Raw genomic sequence first — 15,216 nt, forward strand, 5'->3', positions numbered from 1 at the left:
TAAAGGTATTCTGATATAAAAAAGTAATAGTTTCTAATAACATCTACCCGTTACAGTGATATCAAAACAGAAATCCCTCAGAGCCATGTTTGATTCAGCATGGACTTTTGAAGGGTACTGCTTATTTTTCTAATATGGCAAGTGCACTCCCCTAATAAATAGGGTTAATCCCCAGTTACACATTCCTGCTGCAGCACAAGTCAGTAGCAATACTGAAGAATCAATCTGCTCTACAAACTCCGTTTTGCAGTAGGTACAAGACAATGGGGTTTTTGTTTGCTTGTTTCTGCCTCTTAAGAATTTAGATATTTCACTCAAATTCAGCCAAAAGATCAAGCCAGAAAATTCACTGTTCCCTAACATACAGATCTGTACTTGTAAAGGCTGTTTGAACTTCATCACACAACTGAGCAGCACACAGAATTCACTTGCTTAGTTCCTGGAACAGTCAGATACATTTCCCTGGGACCTAAGCAGCACCAGATGAAACCACGCATTATTTTCACTAATCTTCTGAAATGAATTTCAAATTAGCTGACCCACCTGCACTTAAATCTACCTGAAAAGCTTCCCGAAGACTCGGAGGTTAAACACAATTGTAGAAAACGCAAATCCCGCTCTCACTTCTTCAGTATTACAGTCTGACAAAGGAGACATCAATCACTGCAGCTGACTACAGGCATTCACTGGGAAGACTTGCTAGGGTACGGGGCACAGGGCAACAGGTCTTCAGGCGCTACAGTGCAGGGACACTTTGCAGGGGGGGTGGTCGGACTGTTGTGTGGGGGAGGGATCGATATTCTTTTCCAACCAAGCAAAGTGTAAAACAACCGACCAAGAAACCAGAGCGCCCGGACACACGAAGAGGACCGCATGCAGCCAGGTCTCACCCGGCATGTCTCCACCCCAGCGACCACGGCACTCCCTCCCGCCGCCGCCCGCACGCAGCTTTTTACCTGGGGGCAGCCCGCCCTACGGCACGCCGCTTCCTCTCGGTGCCGCAGGCGAGGCGAAACTTAAGGAGCCGGCGGAAGCCCGCCTGCACGCGCTGCCGGCCATGCCGGGGGCTGAGAAAGGCGAAAGCCAACGCCGAGCCCGGCCCGCCCCCGCCTTCCCCCCCCCCACCCGCTGCCCGCAACCGCTCCGCGTGCCGGGCCCGGCCACCGGCGCAGCCAGGCACAAAGGTCGCCATGGCAACGGCGCGCGTGCCCCCGCCGCGCCGTGGAGGCAGCGCTCCATCAGCCCCGCGCCCCGCCCACCGCCAGAAGCCCCGCCCACCGCGTTTCCCGCCCTTCGTCCCCACCATCGTGGGCTGCTGGCAGGGCTGTCCCACCCGCTCAGCCTGCTCAGGGCCCCATCCGACTCGGCCTTGAGCGCCTCCAGGTGTTGAAGCATCAAAAATAACTCGTACCAAGAGGAAAGCATGCGGTTTGCTTCCCTCCTGAAAACTTTTGCAAGGAGAAATCCCAACAATTCAATGCACTTCAAGGGGGGAAACGTTGCCGGGGGCAATGGATGAAGAATGCCTCGTGAAGCCCTTTCCGCTCTTGAATTGCAGACACTTGTAATGCTGCCAAGCTGTTAAGTGTCACTTCAGGAGAACAATGGAACAATTTACAGTTGTTCTCCTTTGCTGCCTAGGATGTAGAAAGAAGATTGTTTATGACAAATTAAAGGTCACAAATAAATGGCAATTTAATAGAAGAAAATCTACTCCACGTGAAATAATGCCTTCGAGGGGTGATTAATTATGCAGGAGCCTGAGCATGTACTCTTCCATTGAAGCACTGTGCAGGGCCGTCCTGCTTCATTTCAATGAAGCTAATGTACATCACCATCTCAGAAATGCTCTGATGAAAGAATAAAAGACACTAGATAGTCATTGCATCTATTGCAGCAGAGCACAAAGAACACAATCTAGAAGTACATTTAATAGAGGAATTCAACCTATCAAATATAAATCAGTTTTGCTCTTGCTGCAGAGGTCAGTGGTCAGAACAGACTACCATAGAATCAAAAGAGAGTTGTTAAATAATCTTTACATAAAGAGATCCTATCTCATACAAAACCGATTGCTGAAAACATAAGAAAACTATTCTCATTCCAAACCTCAATACCCTTCATGGAATAAGGATTAGGAATCACAGCATTTCCTATACACTTAATCGATATAAGTGTTCTGTTGAGGCTATTTGTGTTCTGAATGTGCAAACTTTGAAATTTCGAATAAGGAAAACTAGCAGGAAATTCTATATGTATTCTATATCATTATATTCTATAATGTATTTTAGGTTTTCTAATAATGTTTACTGCCCTCAAGTTGGTATACTGAGAATGGAATTCAAATATATGTGCAAGATTTTCATAGCACTTATGCAGAATAGGAATGGTTATCTCTGAACATTCTCTGAAGCTAACATTCACCTCATTTTAAATCAATGCAAATGCACATGGCCTGTCCTCTTCACACCCATTCTTCAGGGATCATTTCAAACATATCCAACCACCTAAGTATGGCAACTAGGTGCATTTTTCCTTCAACGAAGAACATCTATATTCACATCTTTGTTCTTTCAGATAAGATAAATGTGAAAATATTTCGAGGGAGCAATACTAGGGCCAGAAGTAATGGTTAGGTTGTGCTCACCTTAATGCCAAGAGGATACATGAAATAAATTACCATACAAAGCAGACAGATTACTACAATCACAAATATTTACTGAGTTAATATTTTACTGGTTTCCATAATGTTGTGGGTTTTTTTTTTTTTTTAAGTCTACTAAAGCATTTCTAACACAAATTTAGCTGTTCTTCTGCTTGAAGATTTATGCATACTCAGACAGAGATTAGTCCCAAATCCTTCCTCTTGCTCTACTACCACTTCCTAGTTTGCGATGCTAAAGTTACCATGAAATAACACTGCAATTACTACAGAACCAGGTCCATGCCCCATTTTCTTCTTCTGTTTTATTATCATTTCTGTTCTGATTTGGGGTTACAAAAAACAAATGAGGTTTTTCTGTGACACTGTTCATGGTGACTCCGCAGGCCCCTACAACATATCTTGCATTACATACTCAGCTCAAGCAGCATACACAGGGAAATTTGTTCTTCAGTAATAAGGAAGAAAGCCTTCTTCAGGGTCTGAGTAAACAGTAATATATAGCACTTACATCCAGCAACTTCCACTCTTTATGTACTGCAACATGAATGAATAGCAGAATTTCAGATTCTACAGACTAAGCAGCCTGTAAGACTACGTTTCACTGTCTGTAAGAACTAGTACTCCAGTAATTTTTTTAGGAAAAAATATGGCTATGCACCCATCACTTTCTGACAAACTGTTAAAAGAGCTACCTAGAAAATTAAATAAGATGGCAGAGTTTCTAACAGAGGGCTCGCACTCATGGAAGTGCTATTCCCAAACCCTCAACTAACTGGTGATTTCTGCAAATGTTTTGGAAACTAAGATATTCAATTTTAAAAGTTCAGATTTCTCTTAGCTACTCAGTTCCACTTGTTATATATTTCATGCTTACTGTTTTGAAAACGTGCATATCCTTCACAGCAATCAAATCTGAGTGATATTCCAGGCCAGGAGTATAACAAAGAAATTGGAGAAATCATCCTCACCACCCCCCCCCCCCCCCCCCAAATATTCTACTTCTACAATTAATTAAAATGATGGAATTGTGCTGTGCTTCTATAAGCACAATTTGGATTAGAATGTCGTTTGCAACTTGTTAACAGTATTTACTGTTGAACTGCCTTCAAAAGAAAAATGGCGTGGCATCAGGCGCGCTGCTGGTCAAGTCTCCAAGAATTATGCCCCTTCACTGTACCAGAAAAATTGACCAGATGCTCAGCAACACTGGACACAATGCACTGGAATAAGACGACTGCCAACTCACTTCACTTCCACACCAAAAAGTTGCTAGAAAAGGTTTCTTTATCAACTAAAATCTAATTGTCCACACTGATTCAGACTTCAAGGTCTGATTTCACACCTTTCTGATGCATACTGCTAGCTCAAAACGTTAGGAAAATGGAAAAAGAAACATCACTTAATAGGCAACAAACAACTTCTTTTCCCTGACTAGCAATGTTATGCTGAACAAGTGACAAAGATGGGGTGCAGGGGTAGCATATGAGGAATGAACCTAAACATGAGCAGAGGAAGCGCCCACTGTCAAGTGTTGTTCCAGTAGACCAGCATTTTGCACAACAGTATGCAGTGGAAAGAAGGCCACTGCTTCTGTCACAATTGCCTCCAAATGACATCTCACTTCAACAATTTACTTGCCACTGTGGCACAGAACTATGGAAAAATAAATAAATGAGAACATCTTAATGAGAACTAATCTTAGAGGGCCAGGTGATGCCTGCTATCAAGGCCTTAAGTACAGGATTGTTTCAGTGAAAAGTTATTCTTCAAGTAAAGGAAATCTCAAAATTTCTTCATTTAATAGTAAAGTTAGTCCTAGGTGGAAAAAAATACACTGAAAAAAATCAATACCGGAACAAACAAATGGAATGTGAAAATATATTATTACAGTTGTGTACTGCACTGCTGGGTGAGGTAATCAGTGACAGAAATAATTTATCATTACAACACAAAACCAAAAAGCAGTATCTGTAGCCAAATTCCACTTGCTAAATCTTGTATGATGTATACAAATGTCAGGTATAGTTCAACACCTGTGATGCAGAAGCTCTGTAATAGCCAAACATTGTGATGGGTTTTCTATCAAACTAAAATGAGTTCAAGATCCAAAGGGGCACTTTGAGTCTGCAGAGCAAGCATGCTGTAGCTTCACATGTCATAACAGTCTTACAGTGTCACTTCTTTAGTCTCACAGTTGCTCTGAACAACTAGAAAGCTTTTTAAGTCTTACTTCAATGTCACAAGGCAAAGAAGAAATATATCCTTTTATCTAGGAATTCTCTGCCCAAGAATAAAGACTTGCTGCTCACAACAGGTTATTTTCCTCTTATTTCTGAATATAAGATTATTCTACCTGCCTGGTAGCATCAGCCTATTTTCTTCCAGAATAGGATCTTGAAAATGAATGTAAGCCTTCTGCTGCACAGCGCAGTGCAATGTAAGAGATGAGGACAAATGTGATTCCATTTACAGAGGGGAAACACTTTGATTTTCAAGTAAACCTACAGCATATACCTTACAGGGCAGGAGCTACTGATCAAAAACATAATGGAAATCCATGGTGGGAGTGGACAGTACTGACAAACACATTTTTAATTAGAAAATACTTTATCAATTTTTGAATTCAACAAATCAATCAGAAATGAAGATGTAGCAATAGCAGTACACAAAAGCAGCAGAAGTTCAGCAGGCAGAAGCCAAGGAATCAATCTGACCTTTACTCAGACACTTAAGCATTTTCAGAAATTATATATTAAGCAAATTGACGTAAAATAGCTGTAATTACTTTGCAAGCATGGTAATTGTAAATCATCCTAAGCTGTGCCCTACCTGTATCAGAAACTGCTGCTGCTCTGAAAAACAGACTCCCAGGATATAGCTGTGGCTTGATGGCAGGCTAAGAGCAAGGAGGAGCTTTTCAGAAATGACAGATTCTGCATTGAGTTGAATTACCAAGCAGATGCAAGCTCAACTAAAATTCTAGAGAGAAAATAAAAGTGTTTTTAAAGCCAAAGATACTGGGAAAAAATAAGAGGAGAAAATAAGAATAAAAAAAAAAGCTCTTTGAATCTTCTATTTTGATAGTTTCATTGCTTCAATTTTTGTAAATGGTCATATACTGCTGATTTTTTTCCACGTATTATTACAATGTACATTATAAACTCACTGGGCTTAGACATAATGTTAACAACTTCTCTTTTTTCATGCAAAATTTCTCTGACAGCTTGGCATACAGTTAATCACTTTTTAAAACTGAATGCACCTCAACACAGTGAACCTAATTTTCTAATCCATCATCCAGAATTTATCATTAACAAACTTTACAAAACACATGAAATACTTCACTTTCCCCCCCCCCCCCCCTCGGGCTTCTGACTTGGCCATGGGCTCAAGAAAATGTGTATTTCCAGCAAGATTAATGAGTGATTATTAGTTGAAATTAACCTGTTATAAAGATTTCTGTATTGGCTGTGGAAGTTCTCAAAATAAATAGATGAATGAAAACTACAAATGAAAATAAGTTAACCTGATCATATGGAGTTATAGAGGTGAAGGGAGAAAACAAGAACAGGTAAAAAGTGAGGAGTGAATCTGAGGTTCCAAAGGGCATTTAAGTCATTGAGACCAACGGTATACACTAATTAATGACCTCACTCAACACTCCATGGGAGGAGGGGTGGGGTTTATTAAGTTTTTAAACTAATCTTCCTGAGCAATCATACCAAACAAAATAAATCTGTTTCAGAGAATTTTAGGGGACAAATGGGAAAACCGTACTTGCTTGGCTACTAGGATTTTAGTTTAGACTTTTGATCTGGTAAAAAAAAAAACCAGTGTACCTGTTTCATAAGTTTTATAAATAATATGACTGTGGATCAGGTAAATAGCGAACTATGCTCACAAGGCCTCAACTTCCACTTTTAGAACTTAAAAAAAATTATTTGCAGAAAAAGAAGGTAAACATTGTTATGCATGCCCAAGAGAAAGCAATTAGGCCAGTGACTAGCAGACTAATTAAGTGACAAACTTCGGCAAACATTCTCCAGTCAATCATGCATTCACTCTAAAAACTTACAGGTGCTATATTTAGATAACATCCTTCCCACACCTCCCAGCTTCACTCTGCAGCTCCATCATTCTACCCTCTCCACTCTCTCACTACTTTTCCCTTCCACATGTCTCAACTCTCTAACTTTAGGCTAAGCACAGTTACTTTAAGAAACAACAGAAATCCCAGCACACCGTTTCTCTGTCCCTCATACAAACCCAAACATACTTTGTTGAGGAAAAAAAATACCTACAGCCCTTTCTGTTTGCACTATTTAGAGCCTATGTTGCTGGTTGCTCATACTATGAAAACATGAATATCAGTAAGAGTTATATTTATATTTAAAGTCTGACTTACTTCCTATCTTTCTCTTTAAGCCTTAAAAATTAGCACAGGACAATCACCACCCCAAGAACTACTGAGACCCCCTGTAAGCCCAGCCTGTTCCCTGAGAAATGCCTGCAGATCCCAGTGCCAGACCTCAGCTCCCCTGCCCATGAACCTGGCTCAGCCTGGGGCCCCAGTGCCAGTCACTGTCCCCTCAGGGAGCAGCAGCCCCAGTACACCTGTGCTTGGAAGGAATCTGACAACATGCATCACTCTACAAAAATACCCTTCAGCCCACATCTACCCACCCTGCCAGCCCTTAATATCTTTTACCTAGCTAATAACACTTTCTGTGCAGTGTGATGCCCCGCTATTTTTTTCTTCTCCCTCTTCACAGTTTTCAAGAGATTTCAGTCACTTCACCTCTTCCCATGCAGGGATGTAAATCTGTTGCCTCCTTCTGTGTTTTGGGAGCACACTTTGCTAGAGTTTCTGCTTGTGACTTGACCCATGCTAAGGTGTCTGTCAGCCTTTACACCTTGGCCTGTGAGCATAAAACTCAAGATCTGCCTCCAAGCTTTCAGAATAGCTGCAGCTGTGTGAGATGTTTATAGCTGTAGAAATTCAAGCTGATTACACACTGTGTAGAAAATACTGGTGGCAACCATTTAACTGGTAACCAATGAGACTACTCAGTCTACAGACATTTTAACATTTGACATGATGTTATCTTCATAAAACAAAAGAGGCAAGGTTACATTATGTTGACCCATGTAAGAGCGGAAACTGATCTACATTAAAAATAGCTGCTGGGAGAGGGCAAGGAAAGGCAGGAACACACTTTCCAGAATTTCTTACTAGAGAAAGAAAGCAAAGCCACTTCACAAGAACCTTCGCAGGCTGTAAAACTCACAAGAAGAATGACTGAAATCTTACCTAACTCATGCCTCTTGAAACATCTTTAAAATACCTGACATTGGAAAGAAACAGCCATAACTCAGGGCACAGCATCTGGTCCGTCACCTTCAGAGAAGAGGGATCAGCTTTTAAGTACATTTACAAAATGGTCAAGAGAGGCTGAATACTAGTAAGCAGGTTGCCTTGAGCACTTCTCTAACATAAGACAGAATTTCTCTCAACTAAAAAGTTGATAGTACAACTGCAGGTAGATCAGAGAACAGCACTTGCTTCATTAGGAAAAGCCATTATCAGCCCAAAAGAATATTGAGATTGGTTCTGCATGCACAGGCAGTATAATAACAACAGGACAAACTCAATAAAAAGGTATTACAAAAAGAAGGAAAATGAATGCTCACTCTTCTCCAAAGATCAGCTCACAGGGAAGGAACTCCAAAAAGGAAATATCTCCAACAAAAGACCCTTCCACAGTGGCAGTCAGCCCTTAAATGGCCAGGTTCCACTCCTTCCCATTGCACAGGTGATCTGCCTTCACCTGTGCTCCCAGGGCTGACTGGGTCTTTCTTGCAGGTGCTCAATCAGTGGTTCAGCAGTTCCCATACAGGCAGAAATGTTTTTTTAAACTTTCTTGGTGATTCTGTGATTTGAAGCTACATTTGCACTTGTTGGAAGCTCTGAAAACAGGTGTTTATGCAATATTGGTAAGCATCTACACCTTCCGTGGACATCCCAGGAGTAAATATGTCAGCAGAAAGTATTGCACCAGTTTAAATAAGCGTTTCCACACTTAAAAAGAAATTTTCATGCAAAGCATAATTAAAAATTAATCTAGCTTAGAATTTACAATATACTTTACAACCTGTAGCTGTAGGTGGTACAAGCTTCCTAGCAGGAAACATATACAATAGCATATTCTTAGAGACTGCATTAATACAGAAATATAACTATCAAAATGTTGTCTCTTTTTCTAATGAAAATATTCTTTTCTCATGGAGAATAAAACAAATAACCTTCTCAAGAATCTTACATTTCAAGCAGATGTAAATAAGTAATAATCATAATTGATAATCATGTTTATGTTTCTGCTCCTTCATGCTAATGAAGACAATGACAGTTGAGCTAAAAGAAATGTCGTTTGCCAGCTGTACAGCAGTAAGTACCGGAATAAAGTCAGTCTGGAGATTAATTCACACTTTTTCATAAGCCTAAAGCGAATTACTTAGCCTGTGGGAACATAATTGAAAGCAGTTGGTAAGGAGAGCATAGAGCCCAGACAGGCTCTTTCACCAGCTCTCACAGCCTGTGGGATATTGGATATTAGTGCTACTGCTGGAGAAGCCAACCGAAAGCTCCTGGAGGATGGCTTGGTGCCTCGCCTCATGGACAAGCTGTTCACTGAACATGACTAAGACTTACAAACGGTGTCTCAGATGTCAGAAGTATTCTTTAAACTGATCACCCATTCCCAAACAGTTCCCTTCTTGGGAGGAGGGGGAGGTCCATCATTTGCTTTGAAACATTTTTGGAGTCTGATTGAAAAGGTTGTACAGCATCACAGAGAAGAACATTCATGACAAAATGAAAGTCATTCAGAAAGTGTAAGGAATTTTCTAGGTTTTCAGTCTTGTCATGTCAACTGTTACGTGACAACTAATTCACAAATCTAATTAATTCTACTGCACTTAAAAATGAAAGGTAATTTTTCAATTCAGGATTTAGCAAAAAAAAACAAAAACAAAAAAACCCTGGCATACTACTGAATGCCTTTCGCTTAGAAAGTGGCTTTGACATAGAAGATTCAAAGATTCAAATAATTCTTGTTTATAACCCACATATCTTGTTATCTGCTTCCATATCACCAGAGTGATAGGGAATTCCTTCTACAGCAAAAACATTCAAATTTACTTGAGTCAAATATCCATGAAAAAGCAAAAATCACAGAAAATACTGTGTGCCATATGTGGAACAAGTAAATTTTTTCTCAATGTGAATAATTTTTGTATTTGATCAACTAATCACAATCAAACTCGCAAGGTCAGTGTTGGACATGCTTAGCAATTAAGTGTAAGTAAGGAGCTCTATTTAATACTTGATTTTATTGTGGCTTTATGATATGCATGCAGAAGTGGATTTAGAGATAATATATGACCATTATTTATGTGATTATAAATCAGAATACACCAATTCTGTCCTGGAAAATAAACCAACGTTTTAGAAATGGGGAATAAATTCATACAGTCCAGACTTTGACATTAAATAATAACAGTTTTTGTTGAACCATTATGAAAAGTACAACTTCTCTGTGTTTACGGGATCAATGCTGAAAGAAGAAATGAAGAGCTGGGGAAAACTATGGTAGATGTGCCATGTCAAAAATTTGCCATGCACAAAGTAAGTTTAATATTTGTATTTCTACTTTGCTCTCATTTTGATTTTAAAGTCTCTTCAAGCCCTCTGATAAGCAGTCTACAGACACAGAATCGTTTGCCTAATAAAGTCACCTCTAGCTGCAAGGGCCCTCGCAAATGACGGGTCACCAGCCTAAATGTTTGGCACATTGTTTTCATTCCAGCTTTGAAAGAAAGTAAAGACAGGTCTCAGGAATTGTCTTGTGAAATATTTTCACAGTAGAATGCTTGCAAATTCTCCTGATTTCCAGGAGGTTTTTTGTTGTTTTTTTCCACAATAATGAAGTGAAGTGGTAATTCCACTGCTGGACTGGGGCCTCCTTAACAAACTTGTATACTGAAAACATTATTAGCAACTTAATCCCTTTAAAAATATATGATAAAAAAGAGGAACATAATTTCCCTGTTATGTACCTCTTGCATTATTCATTTTGCACTGCTACACATGAGTAAGAGATACTAACATTCACCATGGAACCGCTTCAGTCGCATTTGGCAGAGGAAGGATAGCTTAAAAACTACTTTCAGAATGTACCTGTAACTTCAAACCAGGTAGATCAGCTCATTTTTATAGAGACTTCACACAGGGTTTTTCATAACTATTCAGCCTTCCAGAGTCTTTTCATCCATTCCTTACTGTGCAGTCATACTCTTTCACATGACAGTGTTTGGAGGTAATATTTAATAATTAATATAGAACATTTTTTCTGGTTACCTTGTAAATTTCAGTTCTTTTTATTTCACACATTCTATTGCATTAATAGTGTTGTTCTCTACATTACATGGAGCATTACAGGAAAACCTGGAATACTTTCAGCCTGAGTTTTCTTTACATAAAATATAATTTCAAGTTACTTTGACTTCTTAATGTGAGTAACATTGAAACAGACCTCTCTGAGCAGTTTAAAATGATAGGTTTTGTTTGGTTATTATCTTAATAGCTGAAGATGGAAAAGTAACATAACATTGTTAATGATGCTGATGCTTCCAGTTGGCACTGCATGCTTTATCACTGGGGCTCCTGAGCCAATCTGAACAAAAAGAATGACAGCATAAAAGGAGTGATTTATCACTGCTGCACAGACACCAAGGGGCATACTGTCTCAAAGGCTGATGCTAAGAGCATTTCATTGCACGGAGTAAGAAAGCCATAGAGAAACATTATAATGCCAGGACCATTCCTCATGTAACTCAGGACTCCTTTCTTAAAGGTTTTGTTGTCATAGCAGGAGAACCAGGATGCAGCTGGAGGGAAGGAAGAACATCCAGGACAGTGCTATTGCCCTGCATCTTTTGTAGCCACACACACAGGCTGAGAGCCTGCATATGTCACTTTCAGCTGAGTTCTTCAGAACTGTCAACAGACCTTTAGGCTATGAAGAAAAAACAAAGCTATATGCTATTTAGGCAAAATACCTCCTGAATCCAGTCCCCAGATTCTAGTCAGCTGAGGTCAGATGAAGAATTGCAATTACTTGCAATAATGTTTAATAAAAATATCATACTACTGTGAAAATATTCGAAGTCAACAGGAACTGCTTCTCTGCAATCACAAATTTCCTGGGTTCTAATGCTGCGACTTTGCCTGTGCAGTTCTTGTAGTATTTACACTTGGTCCCTAACTGTAAAGTGCTTGACTACTATGATAGATAGATCTTTTTTTCTACTACAGATGCAGTTAGGCTCATACTAACCAGAATTAAAATTTTAAATTACATAGAAGAGATTTGTACCTTCAGAAAATCTTCCCTACGCTGAAAAAAATGCCGATTCCTTGTTCCTGGCTCCTACCAGAATGATAGGGGAAAAGCAGTGCTTTATTAGTAAGCTAGGGAGACAGAAACACAGTAAAAGAACTCTGATATGTGCAACATTATTACACTTCTTTATAATGTAGCAAATCTTGCATAAATCCCGTACCATCATCATGTTAACTTTGATATGATATGATAAGGAAAATAAGAAATTCTTGTCTCCAAATTGGAGATCCATGGATTTGATGGGTGGACCACTCAGTGTATAAGGAATTGGTTGGATGGTTGTGCTCAAAGACTTGCAGTCAACAACCTGACACCCAAGTGAAGACCAGTGATGAACAGTGTTCTTCAGAGGTTGATATTGGGACTGGTGCTGTTCAACATCTTTGTCAGCAACACAGACAGTGGGACTGAGCGCACCCTCAGCATGTTTTCTAATGACACCAAGGTGAGTAGTGCAGTCAGTGGACTGTAGGGAAGCGATGCCATCCAGAAGGACCTGGAGAGGCTTGAGAGGCCTCAAACCTCATTCAGATAACAAGGCCAAGTGCAAGGTGCTGCATTTGGGTTGGGGCACTCCTAAACACAAATAGAGACTGGGCAGGAAGTGGATAGGGAGTCTCAAGGAGGACCTGGGGGTACTGGTTGATGAGAAATTCAATATGAGCCACGAATGTGTATTTGCAGCTCAGAAAGCCAACCATATTCTGGACTGCATCAAAAGAAGCACAACTAGTAGCTCAAGGGAGGTGATTATCTCCTTCTGTTTTTTCTCCTGAGACTGGAGGACTGTGTTCAACCTGGTGTCCCCCAACATAAGGAAATGGAGCTGATGAAGCAAATCCAGAGGAGGGCTACAAAAATGATCCAAGGGATGAAACACCTCCCCTATGAGGACAGGCTGAGAGAGCTGGGACTGTTCAGCTTGGAGAAGAAAGGGTTCCAGGTAGACCTCATTGCAGGGACTCTTCACCAGGGAGTGTAGTGATAGAACAAGAGCTAACAGTTTTAAACTGAAAGAGAGGAGATTTAGTTTAGAAGTAAAAAGGAAATTTTTCTCTCAGAAGGCAGTAAGGCCCTGGAACAGGATGCCCAGCTAAGTTGTGGATGCCTCATCCCTGGAAGTGCTCAAGACCAGGTTAGATGTGGCCCTGGGTCAAGTGGAAGATATCCCTGCCCATTACAGGGGGGATGAAACTAGATGGTCTGTAAGGTCCCTTCCAACCCAAACCATTCTGAAATTTAAATAGAAAACCTACGCTTGCCTTAACATTAAAATAATAATAATAATAATAATAAAATGTTACACTTGCATGTACACTTTTTTGGAATCTAAAAGCCTTAAAGGTAAGACTAATAACTAAATGCACAACCCTTCCCCATATTCAATTTAAGATCATGCATGGTTTGGTCTCTTACCTAAACTTGAATGCTTTTTACAAACCACTAGCATTTCCTGAAGATTTCTACTGAGTTGTGACCTTAAAGAATTATCCCTTTGTAATTATTTCTTGGAAGAAACATTAAGAAGTATTTTAGCTATGTTGTATAAATACGTTCGACACAAGACATTATAGTTAGCAAACAGTTCATCTTGGCCTAGGAGACAGAAAAACAATACAAACAGAGAAAGAAGAAGTAAGCTTTTAATCATAAAGGAAATAAAACATAAGAGTAACTTCCCAGAATTGCAATGGATTTTGCATCACTTAATATTTTTCGATTGACTTTCTCCCTGAAATGATTCAGTAGAGCAGCCACAGGTTTTGAGATGGATAATATGTTTTATATGATTTTATGCCTGAAGTCTTATGCCCACAAAATACATTTGCTTTTCAAGCGTTACATGAAAAGCTGAATTCACATGCAGATAGTTAAATATAGACAAAATACAAGTGGATAGGAGGACTGAGCAGATAGAAAAGCTGTTTTTCCTTCTAAAACAGAAGGTGTGCCTCATCCTAATCATAAGAGTATTCTCAATTATTGCTACTCAACTACTGTACGTGTTCTTGCAGGGAAATACCAATAGGCATTCATGTAAACAGTAGCTTTCTCATGAAAATGTGTAATCAGTTTCATCCAACTAGGAATCAGAGAAGATGTAATAGGTTCAGAAACAGAAAGCAAATCAGAAAAAAAATACATTTGAATGTTTCCTCAAAAAACTAATCTTAACCGACATGATCTTTAATATTACAGCCAATAGTAGATATCTTTAATGTCTCCTAATTAGAGTTGCAATTTATTCGGCAGAGATAGGCAACGGTATTACATTTTCTTTCCTTCATTAGCAAATGGTGGCACACCACACACACTGAGTAGAGTGACAAGCCTCCAGCAACAGTTTTGTGGCTTCATCAGCACTGCTGATTTTTCTCCTCTGGCATCCTTCCTACTTAAATCTATTCCCTGTTTTACACATACCCTGGAGCCAAGATTATTTAATCAGCCAATAAACAATATTGGGAAAGGTTTACCTATTGCTTCTTTTGACTGTTCAAACGCATGTTATAAACCGATTACTTGTCGCCTGTTGCTGCAAACTGATTACCTGATTTAAAGCTCTTAATTAAATACCCATTCATTAAAGCCACAGTTAAATGGAAGATGTAATATTTTGTAATTAAAACAAATTGTTGTACACAATGTCTTTTAATTTAATAGATTTATATGACCTGTTAACAGTGTGTAAAGCTTGAACACAAAAGAAACACTATGACTGAGAAGAAATATAATTTAAATGGAAAATAACTATATAGCAATCAATAGGAAGTTATTACTTATAATAGCTATTATCGTTTTAGAGCAACTTTAAACAGGCTTACAAGTATCTCACTGACTAACCCCATACCTGTACTTACACCAGGTGTTTTGTAAGAGGTGATAGCTGCTCCCTCCACAAAATATTTAAATGCGGTTGCTGTCAATAATTATAATAAACCAGTTCTGATTCTTCTTCTCAGAACATATGCACGTAATAATTTCAATTTGCATTAAAGAATTTGGAGTTGTTTCCCTTCCCTAGCAAATCAGCTTCCTTCCCAGACTTTTTCCTAATACATTATTTGCTTTGCAGTTGTAGTACTGTTC

The 15,216-nt window shown here is 39.4% G+C and overlaps 1 protein-coding gene across 6 annotated transcripts in view; it reads right to left on the minus strand.

The window, feature by feature from the left end:
- The window catches only part of CTNND2 (catenin delta 2), a 619,666-nt gene that overhangs the window by 413,964 nt on the left and 190,486 nt on the right, over positions 1 to 15,216 (minus strand). The window contains exon 1 of one of the 6 annotated variants that reach the window (XM_065752049.1): positions 957 to 989. The exons of the other annotated variants lie outside the window; for them this stretch is intronic. The gene's annotated coding sequence lies outside the window, so the exon portion shown is untranslated. Of the gene's footprint in view, positions 1 to 956; positions 990 to 15,216 lie in introns of those variants that run through there. 6 annotated transcript variants of the gene reach the window in all.

Source organism: Cyrtonyx montezumae, unplaced genomic scaffold (assembly GCF_038088225.1).
Source record: "Cyrtonyx montezumae isolate F1298 unplaced genomic scaffold, pur_monq_1.0 scaffold_8, whole genome shotgun sequence".
NCBI classification, from domain to species: Eukaryota; Metazoa; Chordata; class Aves; order Galliformes; family Odontophoridae; genus Cyrtonyx; species Cyrtonyx montezumae.